Source organism: Vidua macroura, assembly GCF_024509145.1.
Source record: "Vidua macroura isolate BioBank_ID:100142 chromosome W unlocalized genomic scaffold, ASM2450914v1 whyW_random_scaffold_38, whole genome shotgun sequence".
Taxonomy (NCBI): Eukaryota; Metazoa; Chordata; class Aves; order Passeriformes; family Viduidae; genus Vidua; species Vidua macroura.
This window is the reverse complement of record NW_026530535.1, coordinates 4,463,564-4,484,632: the sequence shown is the minus strand read 5'-3', so window position 1 is coordinate 4,484,632 and position 21,069 is coordinate 4,463,564. Positions and strand designations below refer to the sequence as shown.

The 21,069-nt window shown below is 47.0% G+C and overlaps 1 long non-coding RNA gene across 1 annotated transcript; it reads right to left on the bottom strand.

The window, feature by feature from the left end:
- Positions 1–1,919: 1,919 nt before the first annotated feature.
- On the bottom strand, positions 1,920–6,024 carry LOC128822742 (uncharacterized). Its single transcript, XR_008441578.1, has 3 exons — positions 5,938–6,024; positions 5,176–5,329; positions 1,920–3,708 (listed from the first exon to the last, which is right to left on the bottom strand). It is a non-coding gene; the product is annotated as an uncharacterized LOC128822742 (long non-coding RNA).
- Between the last annotated feature and the right edge of the window lie 15,045 nt (positions 6,025–21,069).

Here is a 21,069-nt window from a genome sequence, read left to right as displayed (position 1 = left end):
CGCCCGCCCCGGATTACCCCGTGCCTCGCTTCAGATCGTCCCTCTATTTTCTACCTCTAGTCCAACAACCACCCGCCTCCCAAACCACCCTAGAGTCCCCAAAAAAAACTCTTCCCAGTTCCCTCAGAACCGCTCCTCACACGATCGCTGGGACAGGGCGGCCTCCACCGCCTGCGCGGAGAGGCGGCAGCAGTGGCACTGCCGCGCCGCCCACAACAGGCGGGGAAGGACCCAAGGGTGCGAGCTACCTTCCCAGGACGCCACCGGCTCTCTCCCACCTGAGCCACCTTCACATGGAAGCGCCCGCCGCCTCCCCCACTCCATCCAGCTCCTCCACGACAGACCAGTCCCCACAGCGACGAGCCTCTACCACCAACCCTACACTGCGAAACAGAGGAAACTACCAAGCACATCCCGGCCACCGCTACGTCCAATGAGAAACACGCCTGAGCGCCGCCAGCCACTCGGAGCAGGGCGGGAGGTGGGACTACGCCGTCGCACAATCTACGCTGAGAGTGGGGCGGTGCTGGCGGACGGTGGCGATGCGGTAGGTGTCCTCTGGAGGGGCGGTGCTGGCCCCTCGCACCGCCCTCCACTATAGCGCGTGCGGGCTGGCAGAACGCAGCGGGAAGGAGGTAGGCTTTGATTAGCTGTGGTATGTGGGGATCAGGTACGGGTGGTTCTTTTTCCCCAGCCCGTGTCTTCTTTTCCTTTCTCTAGAATAAAACAAAGGGCAAGGCAGCGCTAGAGCGGAGTGTGCACCGGCGGGGAGGAATGTCACAGGGGTGAGGGGACAGCGGGGGCGCACGGTACCTGGAGAGGGGCGCTTCCATGAAGAGTAGCAAAAACCCGCAGGGCTGCAGGAGGAAATCCTTCACGGCTGACCATGTGTGGATCTGCTCAGCAGTTCTGGGCAATAAACCCATCCCCTGCAGTGGGATGCAAAACCTGCCCTGTCTAGAGAAAGAAAAGTGGGTGTTTCCTCCTCAGAAATAGATTGGTTTACTGCTGAATTGAATGGGGGGGGGGGGGTAATTCGATGCTCCATTGAGTGGGAGAGGCGGCCATGAAGGTCTGCAGAGCCTGCAGTTTGTAGGCAGACCTTCCCTGACCACCCCTGCTGTGGGGCAGAGTGAGAGGCTGGTGTGGGGGCTTCAGTGCCCTGTTGTGCCTGTGGGGAGGGATGGGAGCCCAGATGCCCTCATAAAAATTTGCAACTGGCCCGTGCTGACTGAGAAGGCAGGACAAAGTATAGAACTAATAGGGTAAATATTTCTTCCTGTGCATGAGGTGTCCCAGACAAATTTGGGCACTCCAAATGTGGTTTTACACAGGGTTCTTATACCTTTCAAACATTCAATACAACACAATTTGACAAATCACTAACATATGCACACGCTACCCATTAATAATCATAGTAAAATTTTGTAAAGCAACTATATTTTTGCAATATTCTTGCTGCTTGTCTCTTGACTCAAATGTCCCTGCAGTCAGTCTTGCTAGTTACTTAGCTATGATGCCAGATAATGCTGGGTTTCAGACACACATTAGATAGCGGCTAGGATGCTGGCATTATCTTGATCGTCCAGGGGTATTCTTTATCCTTCACGCACAGCTCTAAGCTTCCAAAAAGCAGTGTCTTTATTTCCAGGGCCAGGCTGTCCTTTAGACTGTTTTACTTAAGCATGAACAATACTGAAGTCTCCAATAAAATTCCACTACCGCATTACAGTATATAATGTGAACTAGAATAAAAATGTGGGTGTTGAATGGTGTTGCTTTTTGTTCTTTTCTCCTCTCTCCGACTTCCTTGTTTTCGCCCGGTTACAGTTTCCCGGGGCGCTGGCCAGGCGCTTCCGGGAGCAGCCGGAGAGAGAGAGGCAACAAATACCTTTGTGGGTTCGTTTGATACGGACAGAGCTGTTTAGAGAGCGCGAGCAAGACCGGGATAAAGAGACTCAAGAGATTGGACACTTGTTGTGCAGTCCAAAGTAGGTTGTATTTGCCCAATCGCCGCACGTACAAGTGACCCCAATCTCGGGTCCAGACAAAGGTTTTATAGGGGAAAATAAGAGATAAGGTGAAACCAATAGAACAATGCCCAGTGTGAATACATTATAGGTAAAATCCAATGGGAATAACTCCAGGGGGAAGGATGAATACATGTAAAAATACAGAATAGAAACTCCAGCTTTAGGTTTAGGAAACAGAAACTCCCATCTCAAATTCACAAAGCCTTTTTGCTCCGTTTGCGTAGCTGCACACTGCAACATCTCCCTCTTTTTTGTTTAATAAAATGAACGGAGCTTTGGGGGAAGGAGAAACTGCGGCTATCAAACTGCAGTGTTGTTTTGTTTTCCATCTTCCCACCATTCTCCTCCCGTGGTGGCAGCAGCAACTACAACAGGTGCGGAGGCTGCAAACTTGGAGGAAGCAATGCTAAAAATTATTCGCTTGAGAATCCCAAATGATAGCAAAACTAAAAGAATTGCAACTACAAAATAACAAATGTCCTTTAGAAGGGACAACACCCACCCAGAAAGATCCCAGCCCTTAAACATGCCCTTGAACCAGTCCTCATTCTCCTGCTTCACACTGCCAATGAGGTTTCTCATCTCCTGGATGGACGATTGAACACTTTGGCCCTTTGATGACAAGTTAAAGCAACACAATCCCTCAAATTCTTTGCATCCATGCCCATGTGCCAACAGCAGGAAATCGATAGCTGCCCTGTTTTGCAGGGTGGCTTTCCTGGTAATTTCCTCGTCTGCAAGCAGGTCACTCAAGGCTGCTGATGTTAAACTTGCCTGCTTCATCACCCAGCATTCCAAATTGCCTAATTCACTCAACGCTTTGGCTGCCGCTACCCATGGTAGGAACACAGAGATGGCAACCCTTTTTGATTTTGCCCAGTGGTAAATTTCAGCATCACAATGTTCATCAAATTGACTTGCACTCCGTTTAGTAATTTTTGTTTCACCTTTTGTTTGCCCAGTTGGAATTTGAGTCATGTTGGGGGAAGCAAGGGAAAGATGCCCCAGAGTGCATGGACCTCCAACCAGACGAGAAGGGATTCCTGGATATGCTCTATCCCCACAGATGAAAAACATTCCCTTTTCCAGCTTGCGGGGATAGAAATCCGTGGTGCTAGGGACCTCTAAAATAGCAACAGCTGTGCACCAATTGGCTTGCTCTGAATTCCATCTTGTATTGTCTGACCTGTGCATATAGTTTTATTTCTTTATCTGGTGAAAAATTAAATTGAACGCAAAATTCAGCTTTTGTGAAGCCCAGTAGTTCTAATTCCTGGGGCTCCCCATCAGCAGCGGGCAAGTCTAGAACAAACTTTTGCCACAGGAGCAGGGGATTCTGAACAGGTATTTTAACACGTTCTACAATATCCTTGTGCTTGTAGAACTCTGCCCAGATATTCGGGGGATTGTTTTCATTCAACTCAGTTTGTAAATGGATCAAAGACTTTGGAAATTCTTGCCCCTTGCTTGGAATCCCTACCAGGCATGTGGACATTGGATTTTCTGCTGAGGCAGTGGCTAAACACAGGTGTTCTTGTTTCAAGGCTTGGGCAAGGGTGACCCACACATTTTTTTGTGGTTGAGGGACGATCCATGTGTCCCCTGTGGACAGGTAGAAGGTCATTTTCTGGAGCCAAATGAGGAGCAGGAACGTAGAAATTGACATCCTGCTAATCTGAAAGAAAAACGAAATCATACAACAGGGTAAACTAACTATAAAAATTCTGCCAGTATAAAGGAAAAACAGGAATTAGGGTTCTCTTCCTCCCTTGCGGCGTTTCCTGTTTGATGCAACTGCATCATTTGTGGGATCTCCAACACCCCCCTGACCCACCCCATTTGTATCATCACGCAGGGTAGGTCTGCGCTCCCCAATTAGTTTTTTTGCTGGTTGGAGAATTCTCCCCCCCCTCCCTTCCCCCCTGAGGAGGCACTGTCCCCCGAAAGGGGCACTGGCTGGTGAAATGGCCTTCCTCATTGCAGTAATAACACCTGCGTTTGGGAGGAGGAGAACTCGATGTTGGAGTTTCTGGGGTTGCTGATGTCGGAGCAACCACTTTTCCCTGAGGACTTTCCACCAAGTCCTCTGCCATCAGGGTGGCTTTTCTTGTGCACTCCTCGATGAGCCGATCCAGCGTAGGTGGAGGTGATGCTGGAAGACCCATGATGACTCGCTGACAGGCATCATTTGCATTTGTGGTGACAATTTCAAATGTGATTTTGTCTCGTGCTTCTTGCCCTTCCACCTTTTTCTTGACCGTGTCTCTCACTCGATCAACAAAATCCATGAATGGCTCTGAAACAGACTGCTTGAGAGCAATATAAGGTATTATAGGTTCTTTTGAGGGCATACTAAGAAATGCCCGTTCTGCTGCGTCTTTTGTGAGGTCTAACACTGGTTTTGAAATCCCTGCTGCCTGCTTTTGGGCTTGATTCCAGACCCCTTCACCCACAAGATGTTCGAGGGTGATCTCATCATCCTCTATATCTGTTGCATAATCGGGACTCTGCAAAATTTCTGGAAGAAGGTCTCCTGCAAACCTTTCCCAAGTTCTTTCCCACATTCTGTATTCTGATGGAGGGAGCAAGCAACTGAACAAGCACTTTAAATCAGTGGGAACTAAGGTGTTAGAATTGAAAGTTGCTTTTAACATGCTCTTAAAAAATTCGCTTTTTTGCCCAAATTCACGTTTTGTTTTGCAGAGTTCCTTTATGCTTTAGTATGAAAGTGGTTCCCATCTGAGGTTTTGCCCTCTCGCGTTGTACAACACTGGCGTGAGAAACAAGGAGTTTGAATCTCTGCCTGCTTTCTGTTTCCCAGCTTCGGCCTCCCCACCTTTCCCGTCACCATGGGAACCAGAGGCCGGGCCTTGGGAAACAGGAGGAGCGGGGGCAGGGTCCGGAGGCTCGGGGGTGGAGGTTTGTGTGGGAGTGGCTGAGGTTGGTGATGCCGTGTGGAGCGGGGCGGGATCGGGTGGTGCAACCTCGAGGGGTGGAGCTGAAGGAACCACCTGGAGGGGCGGTGCTGTGGGCAGAGGCCTGCAATAGCACTTGGGAGGGGTTTTGTCTGCCGCAAGAGAGGAGAAGGAGGGGTCAGGACAAAGGGAAGGAGGGTCAGGGACTGGTGGGGGGGGGGGGGTACCTGGGAAGAAGGAGTTCCCGCCACGCTTCTTTGTCCATCTTGTGATGAGACAAAGACCCCCGCCACGCGGCCGCCGCCATTTTGTGGCAGTTCATCCCGTGGGGGGTGAGGGAAGGGGTTAGAAGGAGTACAGAAGTTTTTGGAACAGCAACAACTGTGAAAAGAAGCAGAAGAAGATTTAGGAACTGAAGTTTCAACAGAGCAATTAGCATTTTCAGACTGTGGGGGTCGGGGAGATGGGGGAACTAAAGCAGATGGACTCTTTTCAGTTTCCCGCGTTTCCCGACTGTCTGCACCCTCTTTAACAATGTCATAAATTAACAAAAAGATCCTCATGAAACCCTTTTTCACTGAAGGATCCCCCTTCTTGGTGCCTTCTGTTAAAACTGTGCCAACCCCCTTCCAAAAAACTTTCTGCCTCACATCCTGAGCTGAGACGTTTGGAAACTTTAAAGTCAACCACTTTATGAACTTTTTCACAAAACTTTTAGAAAAACTTTCTCCTGACTCTGTCAGGGTTACTTTTACTTGGTAATAAAACTCTTTTTGCTGCTTGGACAACTTCCCACCCATGTTGCCCACCAGCAAGCCTCACCCGCCTGCTGCTGAAAAAACAGAGAAAAAAACCTAAAAAAGTCTAAAACCCGATGGCGGCTACCCCGCACGCAGCGTGCTTGCGTGCCCTCTCCCTCCGCAGGAACAGGGGTTGCCTCCACCCAGATCCACTAACCGGGGCCTTCCCGCATTAGTATAGAATCTTACCGATCCGTCGACCCTTAGAAAACAAAAAACAGCAGCGTTTCCCGGTCTGAAGACGTCTTCTGGGGTGTGCAGAAGCTGCGTCTTCGGTCCGCTGGAAACCACGAAGCCGGCAGGAGCCAGAGGAGTTTCTCAGTGGCGATAGGTCTGCAGAGCTGAGCGGAGGGAGCGGAAGCCCCCTCGGACTCGCTATGGTCCAATCGGCTTTTCCCGCCGGGCGGACTCTGGTGGCTCTGTGGTGGCGGTGCCAGCAGCCGTGTCTCCCGCGTCTGGAAAAGCCCCAAATTGGAGCGCTATCTGCCGCGCTATGAAAACAGTTCCCGCATCAAAGCCACGCGTTCGGGCGCCACTTGTTGCTTTTTGTTCTTTTCTCCTCTCTCCGACTTCCTTGTTTTCGCCCAGTTACAGTTTCCCGGGGCGCTGGCCAGGCGCTTCCGGGAGCAGCCGGAGAGAGAGAGGCAACAAACACCTTTGTGGGTTCGTTTGATACGGACAGAGCTGTTTAGAGAGCGCGAGCAAGACCGGGATAAAGAGACTCAAGAGATTGGACACTTGTTGTGCAGTCCAAAGTAGGCTGTATTTGCCCAATCGCCGCACGTACAAGTGACCCCAATCTCGGGTCCAGACAAAGGTTTTATAGGGGAAAATAAGTGATAAGGTGAAACCAATAGAACAATGCCCAGTGTGAATACATTATAGGTAAAATCCAATGGGAATAACTCCAGGGGGAAGGATGAATACACATAAAATTACAGAATAGAAACTCCAGCTTTAGGTTTAGGAAACAGAAACTCCCATCTCAAATTCACAAAGCCTTTTTGCTCCGTTTGCGTAGCTGCACACTGCAACAGAATGGTGGATGCTGTTGCCTATTATCTGTTCCCAACAAACCTCTCCTGTAGAAAAGCAGGTTGGGTCAGAGAAGCAGGCAATGCAGTCAGGCCCCCACACAACACTCACCACAGCTGGCTCAGTAAGAGAGGCAAGAAAGGCTCTTTTTGTAAGGTTTTATCCCAGTGAAGTACATCACATGAGGCTGAAAGGAACCCGGCGAGAAAAAGAACAACCATGTGGTGCAGGCAGCTTAAAAAGGGGAAGGGGTGGGGGGCGGAGCTAAGGGCAGGGCAAAGAGGATTGGTCTATAGGGGGGGGGGGGTGGCCACCAGTGGTACCAAGCCAGTGAGGGGACAGGGAAAGGGGAAACCAGGGGAAGTCCATGTGGGAGTCTGTCTTTTCCCCCCAGGAGGACTACTCTATGGTAGGTAGTCACTGCCGTTGCCAGGGCAGAGGACTTGGGAATTGACTGAGAGGACAGAGTTCATGGGATGCTACAACTCCTCTTTTTTTTCTTACTAAGAAGACCTCCCCAATGGATTTTTGCATGCACTTAACTAGACAGGGAAACATGACTAAGACGATAAAAACAATTATTATAATCCAAAAAGTTCCTTTGACAAAAGATGCAACCAATCCTGTGAAACCCCACTGTCCGAAAAGTTTATTGATCCAATTTGGGTATTTTTCCACCTTTAAGTCCTTTATTTGCTCCCTCAGCTTCTGGATGCTTGTGTGGATGGATTCTGAGTGTGAAGAGATGTTGAGGCAGCATATCCCTTCAAAGTCTTGGCAGCCATGTCCATGGACAAGCAGTAGAAAGTCTATGGCAGCTCTGTTTTGCAATGTTGCGTGTCTGGTAGCCTCAGTGTCACTAAGCAAGTCACTAAGTGCAGTGGAGGTAGCGTTTGCCTGCTTACTAAGACAACACTCCATGTGAGAGAGCTCACCAAGAGCCTTAGCTGCAGCCACCCAAAGTAAGAAAAGTGAGACAGTGACTCTTTTTGCTTTGTCCCAGTTATAAATTTGGCTATTGCAGTTTTCATCAAATTCAGAATATGATCTCTTTTGGCGTGTCGATTCGCTTTTTTGTTTCCAATTATGTAATAATGTAATGTTCGGAGTGAGGGTAGAAAGCCTGCCAAGGCTACAGGGACCCCCCTGGAGACATGAAAGGATCCCAGCCCACACTCGGTCACCACAGATAAAAAACATTCCCCAGGGCAACACTTTGGGGTGGAGTGAGGACACAGAGAGTATGTGACTGGTGTAATTACACCAATTTAGGTTATTATAGGCTTTGTTAATTGGTGATATATCTTTTTCGTATGTGTTTTTTGCCGGGTCTATTTTGGGCCAATGTTGACTCGGTTGTCTAAAGTAAAATTTGACACAGTAAGTTGCTTTGGAGGACCCCAGCAAGTCCAATTCTTGGAGTTCCTCTATAGCATCTGACAGAATCTTTGTCCACTCATCCCAAGTGTCTACCGGATTGGGCCTCTCACCTGTGGTGCGGAGGAGATCTGAGTTAGTGATAGGCCAGTCATCTGCTACCAAGGGAATCCCTACCAGACACGTGGACAACGGGTTGCCTACGCTGCCCATGGACAGACAGAGATTGTCTTGCTGTAAAGTCTTGGCTAGTGTGACCCAGATGTTCTGACTGGGCTGAGGGACGATCCACGCACAAACTGATGGCAAGGTGGGGAGCATCCAAAATCCTATCTGGAACAGTTGGAGATACCCTGCTGCCTGAGACATAACAGGATGCTTGGGGGTGATGAGTTGATCTGTGAGTTTGAGAAAATGGATTTTTTTTTTTTTTTTAGATTTGTATAACTTTAACAGCCCCTCCTACCTTCCCCTCTTATCCCCTCAGTTTTTACTGAGTAGAAAAGGGGTGGGAAAACAGGGGGGATAACAGTGTAGCAAACTAAAGAGAGGTAAAACTAACAAAAAAAGGGGGGTAACAGTGCAAACAATGAGTGAATAAAATTCAACAGAGTCTTTTGTCTTCAGGAGCAGTGGAGGGTCATCTTCTTCTGTGAAGGACCTTTGTGTTTACAGTCTTTTTCCTTCTCCTCCTCCACACTGCCTGAGTTTGGTCTCTTTCCTGTCTCTGAGGTTCCAGGGAAGTGTCTCTGGGAGCCGCACTTGGCGATTCAATGAACAGCTTGACATTCTTGCTGGGGATCCACCTGGGGCCAGATTCTGTGGACACGCAAGCATAGCCTCTCCCCCAGGTTACTAATGGAAATGGACCCATTATTTGCTTGGATTCAGGGTCTTTGATCAGCACAGGGGGTTTATCAGTGAGTTGAGCTCTGCTAGTGTTGGAGAAATGCCTGATAATGGGGGGCTTTGGCTCTGTGAATGAATTATTAAGCAAGTTGATAACATAGAGAGCCTTACATAATCTTTCTACATTTTGTAGTGTTTCAAGTCCCCCACGCTGCCTTCTCAGTCAGCACGGGCCAGTTGCAAATTTTTATGAGGGCATCTGGGCTCCCATCCCTCCCCACAGGCACAACAGGGCACTGAAGCCCCCACACCAGCCTCTCACTCTGCCCCACAGCAGGGGTGGTCAGGGAAGGTCTGCCTACAAACTGCAGGCTCTGCAGACCTTCATGGCCGCCTCTCCCACTCAATGGAGCATCGAATTACCCCCCCCCCCCCCATTCAATTCAGCAGTAAACCAATCTATTTCTGAGGAGGAAACACCCACTTTTCTTTCTCTAGACAGGGCAGGTTTTGCATCCCACTGCAGGGGATGGGTTTATTGCCCAGAACTGCTGAGCAGATCCACACATGGTCAGCCGTGAAGGATTTCCTCCTGCAGCCCTGCGGGTTTTTGCTACTCTTCATGGAAGCGCCCCTCTCCAGGTACCGTGCGCCCCCGCTGTCCCCTCACCCCTGTGACATTCCTCCCCGCCGGTGCACACTCCGCTCTAGCGCTGCCTTGCCCTTTGTTTTATTCTAGAGAAAGGAAAAGAAGACACGGGCTGGGGAAAAAGAACCACCCGTACCTGATCCCCACATACCACAGCTAATCAAAGCCTACCTCCTTCCCGCTGCGTTCTGCCAGCCCGCACGCGCTATAGTGGAGGGCGGTGCGAGGGGCCAGCACCGCCCCTCCAGAGGACACCTACCGCATCGCCACCGTCCGCCAGCACCGCCCCACTCTCAGCGTAGATTGTGCGACGGCGTAGTCCCACCTCCCGCCCTGCTCCGAGTGGCTGGCGGCGCTCAGGCGTGTTTCTCATTGGACGTAGCGGTGGCCGGGATGTGCTTGGTAGTTTCCTCTGTTTCGCAGTGTAGGGTTGGTGGTAGAGGCTCGTCGCTGTGGGGACTGGTCTGTCGTGGAGGAGCTGGATGGAGTGGGGGAGGCGGCGGGCGCTTCCATGTGAAGGTGGCTCAGGTGGGAGAGAGCCGGTGGCGTCCTGGGAAGGTAGCTCGCACCCTTGGGTCCTTCCCCGCCTGTTGTGGGCGGCGCGGCAGTGCCACTGCTGCCGCCTCTCCGCGCAGGCGGTGGAGGCCGCCCTGTCCCAGCGATCGTGTGAGGAGCGGTTCTGAGGGAACTGGGAAGAGTTTTTTTTGGGGACTCTAGGGTGGTTTGGGAGGCGGGTGGTTGTTGGACTAGAGGTAGAAAATAGAGGGACGATCTGAAGCGAGGCACGGGGTAATCCGGGGCGGGCGGCGGGGGGGGGGGGGGGGGGGGGTAGCCAGCTTTGGGGTGGGAGGTCTTGCAGGAGGAGGTTTGGAGGCGGGGGCCTTTGGGCAGGCTGAGGGTGTTTGTGATGGAAGGGCAAGTTCGGGGTTTCGGCCGTGTACTGTGGCAAGGACGTGTTTTGTTTTTCCGATCAGGCTCTGAAATTACTCCCTCGCCAGTAGGGTGGAGGTAGCACGGGGACGTGCGTGTTTGTGACTATAGGGCTCCGCAGAGGACCTGAGGGGATGGGGCTCATGGTTCTTTGCTTAGGCTGTGCTTAAAAGCAGAAGTTGATACAAGTGTACGGTTTGTTATGTTGTGAGGGGAAAGTGTTTTCCTGCAAATGATATGCATAGCGCACTTCTAGGATCTGGCCTCCTGATCAATATCTTCCTTTAAGAGATACTGTGCAGTCCAGGGAAGTCCCATGAACGGCAGCTGGATGTTGGTGCACCACAGCCAGTGGTTTGTTTGAGTATAGCTGTAGAAAAATGTAATTGTACATACTTATTTGAGAAGTAGAAGGTAAAAACATCCAGAACCTTTTCTTTTGCAGAGTTATCAAGTGAAGCCTCTGCTTTGTCAGGACCTTGTTCAGCATCTCCATGTTTTCCCATCTGTCTGATCTGAGAAAAAGTTGAGGCTGTGTGTTTCCAATAAGCTTTTGTTTGTGACTCTGAAAAGGGCAGGTGTGTATCCTTCAAGAAATAGAGGTACAGACTAAATGGATCTAAAGACAGCAGTGTTCAATGCAGTTCGTGATGGCAAGCTGCGTCTCCTTTCCAAGTTACTGGCAAGCAAAACCAGAGAAGAGGTGGCCTTACTAATGTCAGAAAAAACCAACGGTGCCACACCACTTTTGATAGCAGCCCGTTATGGGCACGTTGACATGGTGGAATACTTGTTGGATTATTGCTCTGCTTCTATAGAGATTGGTGGTTCGGTTAATTTTGATGGTGAGATCATTGAAGGCGCTCCACCATTATGGGCAGCATCAGCTGCTGGACACTTGAAGGTGGTTCAGTGTCTGTTGGATCATGGTGCATCTGTCAACAACACAACTCTAACAAATTCAACTCCGCTTAGAGCAGCCTGTTTTGATGGTCACTTGGAAATAGTAAAATACCTTGTGGAACACAAAGCAGACTTGGAAGTATCAAACCGTCATGGGCATACATGCTTGATGATCTCATGTTACAAAGGCCACAAAGAAATTGCTCAGTATTTACTTGAAAAAGGAGCTGATGTTAACAGAAAAAGTGTTAAAGGTAAGTTTGTTTTATTTTTTCTGGTAGTAAATAGGAGTGAAGTTACTCATATTCTTGAGGAGGATGACATCCAAAAATATTCCTCTAGTCTCACAATGTGAATGTATTTTCCAGTAAGAGATGAAGTGTATTTAGCTGTTTTTACAATTTTTTTCAGCATACTCATTTAATAGTGGCTATGAAATGTAATTCTAAGTTGATACACTTTAACCTAAAGACTTTGTGTTTATGCAGCTGCAAAGAGTTCCTTGGCTTTTGCTGAGAACTATTTCTAGCAGGTTTGTACAGTAATAATAATGTGAGCATATATTGTGTAAAATTTAGGATGTTTTTCATACTGTTTCTTAACAAGCCAAATATGCTGTATGTAAAATTTACCTGTGCCACTAAGACTAGAATAGGGAAAGATGCATAAAGGAGAATAATTCTTTTCTACGTTGGAAATGAATAATCACTTTCCTCTTTACTCCTCCTCTCCCTCAAATTCCTGAATCCTTTTGGACCTTTTTTTCAGTGTTAGTAGACAAAAATGTATTTTAAGATTAAGGAGATGAAGCTTCATATGACTGATTGCAACAGAATGACTTACAGTGGTGCACAGATCACAAAGAATATCTTTGCATTGGTATACAATTATCCTGACACATTGTTCAAAGTGAAAACTTATGCCCTTTTTGCTGTGATTATATTTACGTGGACCTCTTATTCTAATTGCTGGCTTTTGTTACATCTCAAATTTATATGTGACTATCATATTGGCCTAAAAAGCATGTTGATTATTGCAGGTTATGGTTAACTTTTTTAGCTCATTGAGCCGGGATTGTGTCTCAGCAGCTTCTTTTTAAAAAAATATGTTTATTAACAATATATCGCCTAATAAAATGTTTTGTAGCATATTACTTCAGTTGCTCTCTTCTGGCTAATTACAATTTTAACAGTATCATATACTTCAAGTATATTTTGACAGAAATACCTGTAGGTCCTTGGTTACTGCACAATATTTTAAAATATTAAATACCAAATATGAGAGTAGTCTCTTTGAAAAAGCTGTTCCATTAAATATGCCTTTTTTCTGCAAGTCATGGAGTTATGTGGGTTTTATATAAAGAAAGCTAAACAAAAAATTTGTCATAGAGGTGGGCAGAGCAAAATAAATCTTCCTTTGGAAGGATTTAAGGTTGCCTATAAATCACGGACTTGTGGTGGGATAAAAATGTCATGTTTCTAGACTGGGCTCTTGGAGTAACAAGCTAAATATAAAATGCTGTTATGGGAGATTACTAGAGGTTCTCTTCCAGGTATTTTTGAAACCAGGTGTGGCAGAGTAGTAGAGAGAAGACTCTCGGTCAGGTGCAAGAAGTATGACATTGATTATGTGGCTGATTATGATTAGATTTATTGCTAATACAGTATCTAAATGTTGCCAATGCAGTATAAGTGGGTGTAAAGGGTTAAAATATCAGCAGGTTTGGCTAGAAACATACAGGTTTACAGTCTTTGGCCTTGCAGAATGCACAATAACAAAGCATCTATGGAGCTACTTTAGGATTTTATATACATATGTGACCAGATCTTAGTGCTTTTACTCACCCATCCAAAAGTGAGTGTTTCCCATCTTTTGGGCTGGATGTACCTTGCAGCTGTCCCTGCTGGGGAGAGGGGAGGGATCCACCCAGAAGCTGCCTGCAATCGCGGGAGACCAGTTGGTCCGTTCTCCAGCAGCATTTTAAACTCTTTTGCAGGCCGATGTGTACCAAAGTCAATCACAATCATCACAGCTCCCCCATCTCTGCAATGCGTTAATTGTGCGAGCATTCAGAGAGTTCCTCCTGCAATTCCCACCTGGTGTTCTTATCTTAGCACAAATCGCACTGCCCATCATTGACGGTAGGGGGAGGGTGCAGGGGTGCGGAGAAAGCCCAAGAAGACCGAAGACCCAACTATCTTTCGTCGTCACAGCAGGGAAAGTGAGCGGGCAAAATTACTCGAACTATCCCATAGGCTTTTCCAGTAATTTTCTTATTGTAAGATAGGACTCTATTCACATTTAAAAACCAGGGACAATTCTAGAACTGAGAGAAATGTGAAAATATGTTTTCAAGCGTTGACACTTTGTCGTGGTTTGACATGGAAGTGAATGTTTTCAGGAAGTTGGGTCAAACCAATCAGTGGTCAGGTTTGGATATTGGCACCTGGAGTGACTGCTGAAGGCATGGACACGCCTCTGAGAACACAGGGGGTTAAAAGCAAGAACTTCCAGGGGAACTGTCTTTTTGGTTCCGGTCGTCAGAGAGTGCAGACCTCCCCTGCCCAGCCACGGGCTGGGTGGGGAGGGGAAGCCATGCGGCCTGGTCCAGGTAGGCCGAGGGGGCTGAAGTTCTGGAACCGAGCCAGCTCCTGCAGATGGAAGGGTGGAGAGAAGCAGAGATGCCTTTCTTCTCCCCCCCCCCCCCCCCCCAGAGGGAAAGAGACAGAGAGCCTGACAGCACCTGGAAATTTGCCGCCAAAGGACAAGGGGGGGGGGGGAGATGCCCAGTGTGGGAGACGGGAGTTCTGGGCTGAGATTTCAGCCGTCCGGGAAGTCTGAACTTTTAACCCTATCCTGGAAAATGAAGGCTTTGTAAAATATTACTCCTCCTCGATTTATAGTGGAAGAGAGACAGTCCGGGACCTGAGATGTTAGAAGAAGAAATTTTTAGGTGGGAGGAGATGATGGAGTAGCTTTTGGCTGGACTTTTCTTGTTAGCCATAGACTGAACCAAATTCTCCTGCAATAGAGACTGCCTTTTAGGGGGATGCAGTGGTGACCCAAGGAGACCTGCTTCAGCAACTAACAGCACAGGAATGGCAAGAACAGAGGAAAGCTGAGGAGGGAATGGTGATGCCCTCTGTCTTCAGGAAGAAGATGATCTCTGTTCTTGGACCCTTGGCCCCAGGGGAAAATGGGGGGGACTGTAGTCCCAAGATGAGAAGCTGAACTGTTGTCTCTTTTGGTCCGTGGCAAAGCATCCTTAAAGGAGCCCTATGGGCAGTCTGTCCATGCGTGGTGGTGAGAGCACTGTGACATGGAAAGGAGAGTGTCACACTGGCAGATTTTCTCCGGGCAGTTGCCATGTGTGACATGGAAACACAGGAGGTGGCAACTGTGTTTCCTGGGGCGCGGGGGGGGGGGGGGTCTATGGTGCAAGAGAGACTCCTCTCTCCCTTGATGGACTGAGTATTGATTATCTGAAGGGTGGCAACTTGATCAGGAATCCCGGGTGATGTCTCACTGTGGTTTTTGTTGGAATTGGGTGGGAGGAGGAATGTTTTAGAGGGTCTTCATCCTGGATTTAGTGTGTGTGTCTTTTATAGTAGTAGTAGTTTTAATAAAGTTTTTTTCTTTGTTATTAAGTTTGGGCCTGCTCTGCTCTGTTCCTGATAACATCTCACAGCATTTCTATTGGGAAGGTGCATTTTCATGGGTGCGCTGGCATTGTGCCAGTGTCAAACTTCCAAGGAAAACTTCAAATACTTGGAGATGAAAAGATAGGTAAGTCACAGAGGTCTAAAAGCCAGGATGACAATTGAGACAGGGAGATAAAAGAGTAGTTTAAAAGCATGCAATTAGCTCCTGCTTCTACAATACAGACATAATCCACCTGTGGTTTGGACTACTAACATTCAGAATGCAGGTGTTTTGGAAGTAAAGTTGTGGAAGTGCAAAAGTACAGTGATTCAAAGAAAATCACATAATGGCATAATTTGTTAAGAAAGCATTCCTTTATTCAGTATCTGGACATGCTGGGGGTGTCCCTTTCCATAAGCACGCCTGCTCGGGCATTGTTCCCTCGGGGTTTTATACATTATAATATTCAAAGAATTCCCCAAGCTGCACTCAAAGTCTGTCCCCCTTGGTACATAATAGGTACGTAATTAAAAATTTCTTGGATTTTTGGTCCTTTATGTTTTCATGGAGCAAGATTGTCATCTACTGTCTGTTGGTCGGAACTGCATTCTTTATTTTTGGGGTGTTTTATATGATTCCAGCGTCTTCCTCATCATGTCCTCTGCTTGAGCTTCCGTGCTTGTGCATGCGCTGTCCATCTGTGCTGACTTGTTCACCTCTTATCTTGGTAACGTGAGATTCATGCAATTAGCCTCAGCAAGGCAAAACTTATGAGTCTTTAATTTTGACAGGTTTCTACTTATTTAGTGTTCTGAAGTCTTAGGGCACTGTAATCAAGCCACAGCTGGGGAGGTTTGCTCATCTTCTCAGTCCCTTGTTATCAACGTTCTACTATGAGCTAATAGTCTAAATAGCAATTAAAACAAAGATACGAATGGTGGTTATATGGTAAAACTAAGCTATAGATTGAAAGTTACAAAGTTTAAGCAAAATCAAGGAAGTAAAACTAAATTATAAAGTGAAAGTTACGATGTTTAGGAAAACTACAAAAACAAGTAAAAACAAACTACCAAGCTAGGCAAAAATACAAAATTCTTTGTTTAACTCCTTTCAACAGCTAGGATATATGATTTCTGAGACTGATTCAGGTAGGCTAGTACACTGAGGTAAAATATAGGTTTAGCACCATCTGACAGGACATGATGGTGAAGGAGGAGGTGAGTTGCGGCATAAGGACTTTACAATTAAAAATTTTAAAGCAGGTATGTTTTATTCCAGCTGGGACACATGGGAGATATTTCCACCAAAGATGTGTGTACCTGGCTAAGACAGGTTTCAGGTTTAAATACATATTGATCCCCCAAGCTCACGCCTCCCTGCCCGCTCATTCCCTGCCCACTCTCTGCCTCCTTGCGCTTTATATTATAATTAGTCTTCTGTGGTGCCACGCCCCCTGGGGGGTCGTGGGCAGGGGTCTTCTTGATGAAGTAAGAGGTCTTCCTCAGGTGTTTGCTGCTTGACCTTGTCTCTGGGCAGGCATGGTGGAGGTTTGGCTTTCTCTCAGGTCAGTTTGCCCTGGCCAAAACTAGGAGCCTGGTTCTTGCTGGCTCCTTAAGCAAAAGGTTCTGCTTTATGGGTTTCAACAATACCTGAGTCTTGCTTTACTGAGTTTTCTTATCTTTATGGCCTTTACCTAGCAACTAAATTCTTATGTGTTCTGTTACAAGTTGTTTCTACCTAGCAGATTACATTCCTGTTACAAACTGTGTTCTGTACTTTTGCAAACTTGCTAAATAAGCTATATATATTTTTGTTTTCCTCCACCCGCCCAAGTACATTATATGCTTCTAAAATTCTGAATTTTCATAAACATACATGTTTCCCATCTCAGAGGTGACAAGATGTTTTGGGTTAGACAAGTGCTAATCTGCAACAGATGGTCAATAGTTTTGAATTTAAAATATGAGCATTTAGTTGTCTTTCTTCTTGCCACTGTTTTACTGATCTGACTTTTACAGTTTCCTCAAACTTTTATGAAGAACATATGGACCACAGAAATGGAAACAAAGGATTTTCTTAACCTGAACAGTGTGGGGCGGGGGGGGGGGGGGGGTGGGGTGGTGGTGGTGTTAAACAGGATAAGAAAACTCTTGTTTTTTGTTCAGAATTGTGGAAAATAGCATAGATACCTGTAGAATTCAAGATGCTTTTAGAAAAGCAGAAAGTAGTTAAAGCAATGCTTCCAATGTGAGTTAATTTAGCATTGTCATCCTAATTCAGAGGCTTTTCCAGTACATTACTCTTAGTTTGAGAAGCTGCAGGTTACAACTATCTGGGCTTGATGGGTTTCACTGATATGAATCAGAGGTCTTGAACAGCAAATTAGTTTGTGTGGGCTTATTTTTTTGTTTGATTGGGTATAGGCTACCCCGGACCGAGTCCTGCAGGGTAACCCTCAGTTAGCTGGTCAACGGGTGCCTGGATAGCGTAATTAAAATCCCCACCAGGAAGACGGAAGGACTCTTGAGCTGCTGGAATCCGAGCGGGTTTATTGAGGATTGATCGAAGGAGTAGGGAGGCAGAAATAGGGGCAGAGAGACAACCACACTCAGGGGAGGCAGACTCCAAGAGCCCCGGAGAAGGAGGGGCCAGAGTATATAACTGGGGAGGGAAGGAGTAACTAGGGTACAAATGATCCAATGGGAAGAGGGTGTAAGGGATGGGGTAACATAAACTGGGCCAATGAGGGAAAAGGGAAGGGGTGGTTTACAGAGGGAACCATTAGAAACAACGAGAACGGGGAACTTTCCAGAACTTGGGTAGATGACAACCATAAACTGACAGGTGATGGGCATGTGCTCATTTGCATTGGGGGGCAGAGGACTCTGGGGAAATGCCTTATGCTAAATGATTCTAGTTTCCCATGGCATTCCCACACTGTCCTCCCCATGGGCACATCCCACAATTTGGTTTTTTGTTTGTTTTCCTCTTAAAATAAGGAATAGTATGGACAGTACTGTGTGTGGTGGTTTGACCCTGGGTGGATGCTAAGCACTCACCAAAGCCACTTGGCCACTCCCCTCCTCAGCTGGACAGGGGAGAGGAAATATGACAAAGGTTCACGAATTGACATAAGGATGGGTAGAGATCACTCACTGACTGATTCCCGCCATGGGTAAAACAGACTATTCTCTGGGGTTTTCTCTTTTGCTGTGGTATTGTCCTGGTACAGAATAAAGGAGGGGTGGAGTTTCTAGCACTGTTTAATTCCATACCACCTACATCATGGCCAGAGCATGGTTTCAGCAGAAAATGGCGAGCCGCCAGAAGTTCGTGCAGGTTTACCTCCGTTGGGGAAAAGGGGAGACTGGTTCCTTAAACACGTGGCAAGTGGTAACTGTTGCTGAAGCTGCAAAAAGGGGTAACTGCTGCTGAAGCCACAGAATGATGCAACTGCTGCTACTGCTGCAGCCGCCGAGAGCCTCGCCACAAGACACAGCGCCCACCAGGGCTGCCACCAGGACCACCACCACCCCGGGGGGAGGGAGCCACTGTTTTGGCAGTGTAGCTCCTGTTCGGACTAACTAGCTTTCCAGGTACTGCGTAGTCCACTGCGGGGGGGGGGGGGGGCGGGGAAGGCGCCATTTTTGTCTTTTGTTTTGGGCCGCGAGGCCTTGGTTGGTGATCGCCTTTTAGTATGTTAATCATCCTCTTTTTTTGTGTACTTGTCTATTAATCTTGTTGCTGTTACTGTACAGGACATCAGGACTCCTGGACAACTAACCAATATGATTAAGCAGAAGCTACTGTATTTTTTATATTATGTTCTAGCCATACATTCTAAACACTACTGCACACGCTGATCACACATTTCTTGATTGGTGCCTCTATCTTGTCCATGCGCTCTGCACACACACTTTTCAGGATATGTGATTGGTTGCAGTCCAGGTGCTTCACCGCCCTCCTTTATCTAGTTCTTGTGGTCTTGGCATTTTATTTCTCAGCCTTTTCTTTCTTAATTTAGCACAATTTCTGTCTTAGTAACCTTGACAAATTCCAGAGGGTGCTGATAAGAATAACTAAAAGTGGTTTGGCTGGAGCACGCTGTGGCCTAAGCTATGCAAATACATTGCTACAATTCCCCCTTCTTCTTCTTGCACCAGCCAAACCCTTTTTACTGTATTTTCTACCATGCGAGTCACCAATTTTATTATGCATGGAATAATACAACGCAGTATAATAATGACTAATAGTTATAATAAAGCTCCCTTTACGATATCTTTCAAACATCCAGTTATTCCCCATCCCTCAAACCACTCATCCAAACCCCAGTCATTCACAGTCAATTTCCTCATGTTATCCTGTAATTGCTTGAGTTGCTTGTGAATGGATGCAGAATGGTCGGAGAGGTTAATGCAACACATTCCTTCAAAATCCTCACACCCGCACCCATGTGCTAATAGCAAAAAATCTATAGCAGCTCTATTTTGCAGTGTGCCGTGTCTAATACTATCTACATCAGTGAGCATCTGATTTAAAATAGCTGAAGTTATGTTTAATTGTTTGGCTGTCCAGCATCCCAGCTTGTTACATGTAGCCAAAGCTTGAGTAGCAGCAACACCTGGAGTAAGGAATGATGCTATTATTCGTGCTGGAGTGCCCCAAAACTCTATGTGATTGTCACAATCAGGTCCCAAGGTTGTGATTGCTCTTTTAGTTCTCTTGTTATGTCCCGCTCTCCAAATAGTCTGATTCAGCATTTCGCGCATGCTAGGGGCAAATGTGGTTAGCTTTCCTAAGTAACAAGGACCACCAAATGAATTACTCGGAATTGCGGGCCATGCCCTATCCCCACAGATTACGAAGACACCTGATGGAAGTTTTCTTACAGTCGCATTTTCGCCAGCACTTCCAGGATAAGTCCAATTGTGGCAATATTTGGTCACGTTCTGATACCATGGAGAATTGGGATTAAGGATGACACTATTATTTTTGGGTCGTGGGACTAGGACATTGCTCATATCAGTTGATTTTGGGTTTAAAAAGTAGTTAAAAACAAGCAATAATTCCCAGGTACCGATCCTAACAGGTCTAGTTCTTGGGGCTCTAGTCCGCTTTCATTCAGTCATTGTGTTATCATACTTGCTTGGAAGCCCTCGCCGTTCGGCCTAATCCCCAACTTTTTGCACACGTCCAATTTTGTACCACCTCTGGTTATGTTACACCAGCGATTCTCCGCACTTGATCTATTTGCTCCCACATATGGCTTTCCTCCGGCTCCTACCCATTTTGTAAAAACAGTAAAATTACTTACTGGGATACCAATTAAACATGTGCGGAAAGGATCTCCTGGCATGGCTAAGGATAAACAAAAGGAGTCCACCCCAGTAGCACTGGCCCAAGTAAACCACATATTCTGTCAATGCCATCCCGGCGGGTTAATTTCTTCTGTACTACAGATGTTGCCACATATTACAAGTAACAGAGGGAGACCCCCAAAAACCCGCACATCTAATTTAAGACTATTTTTCATCCTGATCATTGGTAAAAAACCCTTCCCCTATGAGATCAGGGATAAAATCCAAACTGACAGTGCCTCTTGCTCTTTGCACCCTTCTCCTATTCTATCTTCTCTTTTTCTTCTCTTCTCGCCTCCGCTTTGTTTGTTCCCACTGATCCGGTCTAACTCCCCAAGTCCCAGGGATAAATATTCCTTTCCCACATTCAATAGCCTTGATCTTATTCTCTCTCTCTTTTTGCTCGAGCTTTCGGCGTTCATTATGAAACTACCGAATAGCCTGCCCCAATTGCTCCCGAGACTCAAACAAGCTCAGCGCTTCTTGACAGGTTTCTGGGGAATTAACCGTTGTTCCTGTCATTTGGGATAATACCACCCAGGTATTGAATTCTTGGGAGTGCCAATGTCTGCACTCAAT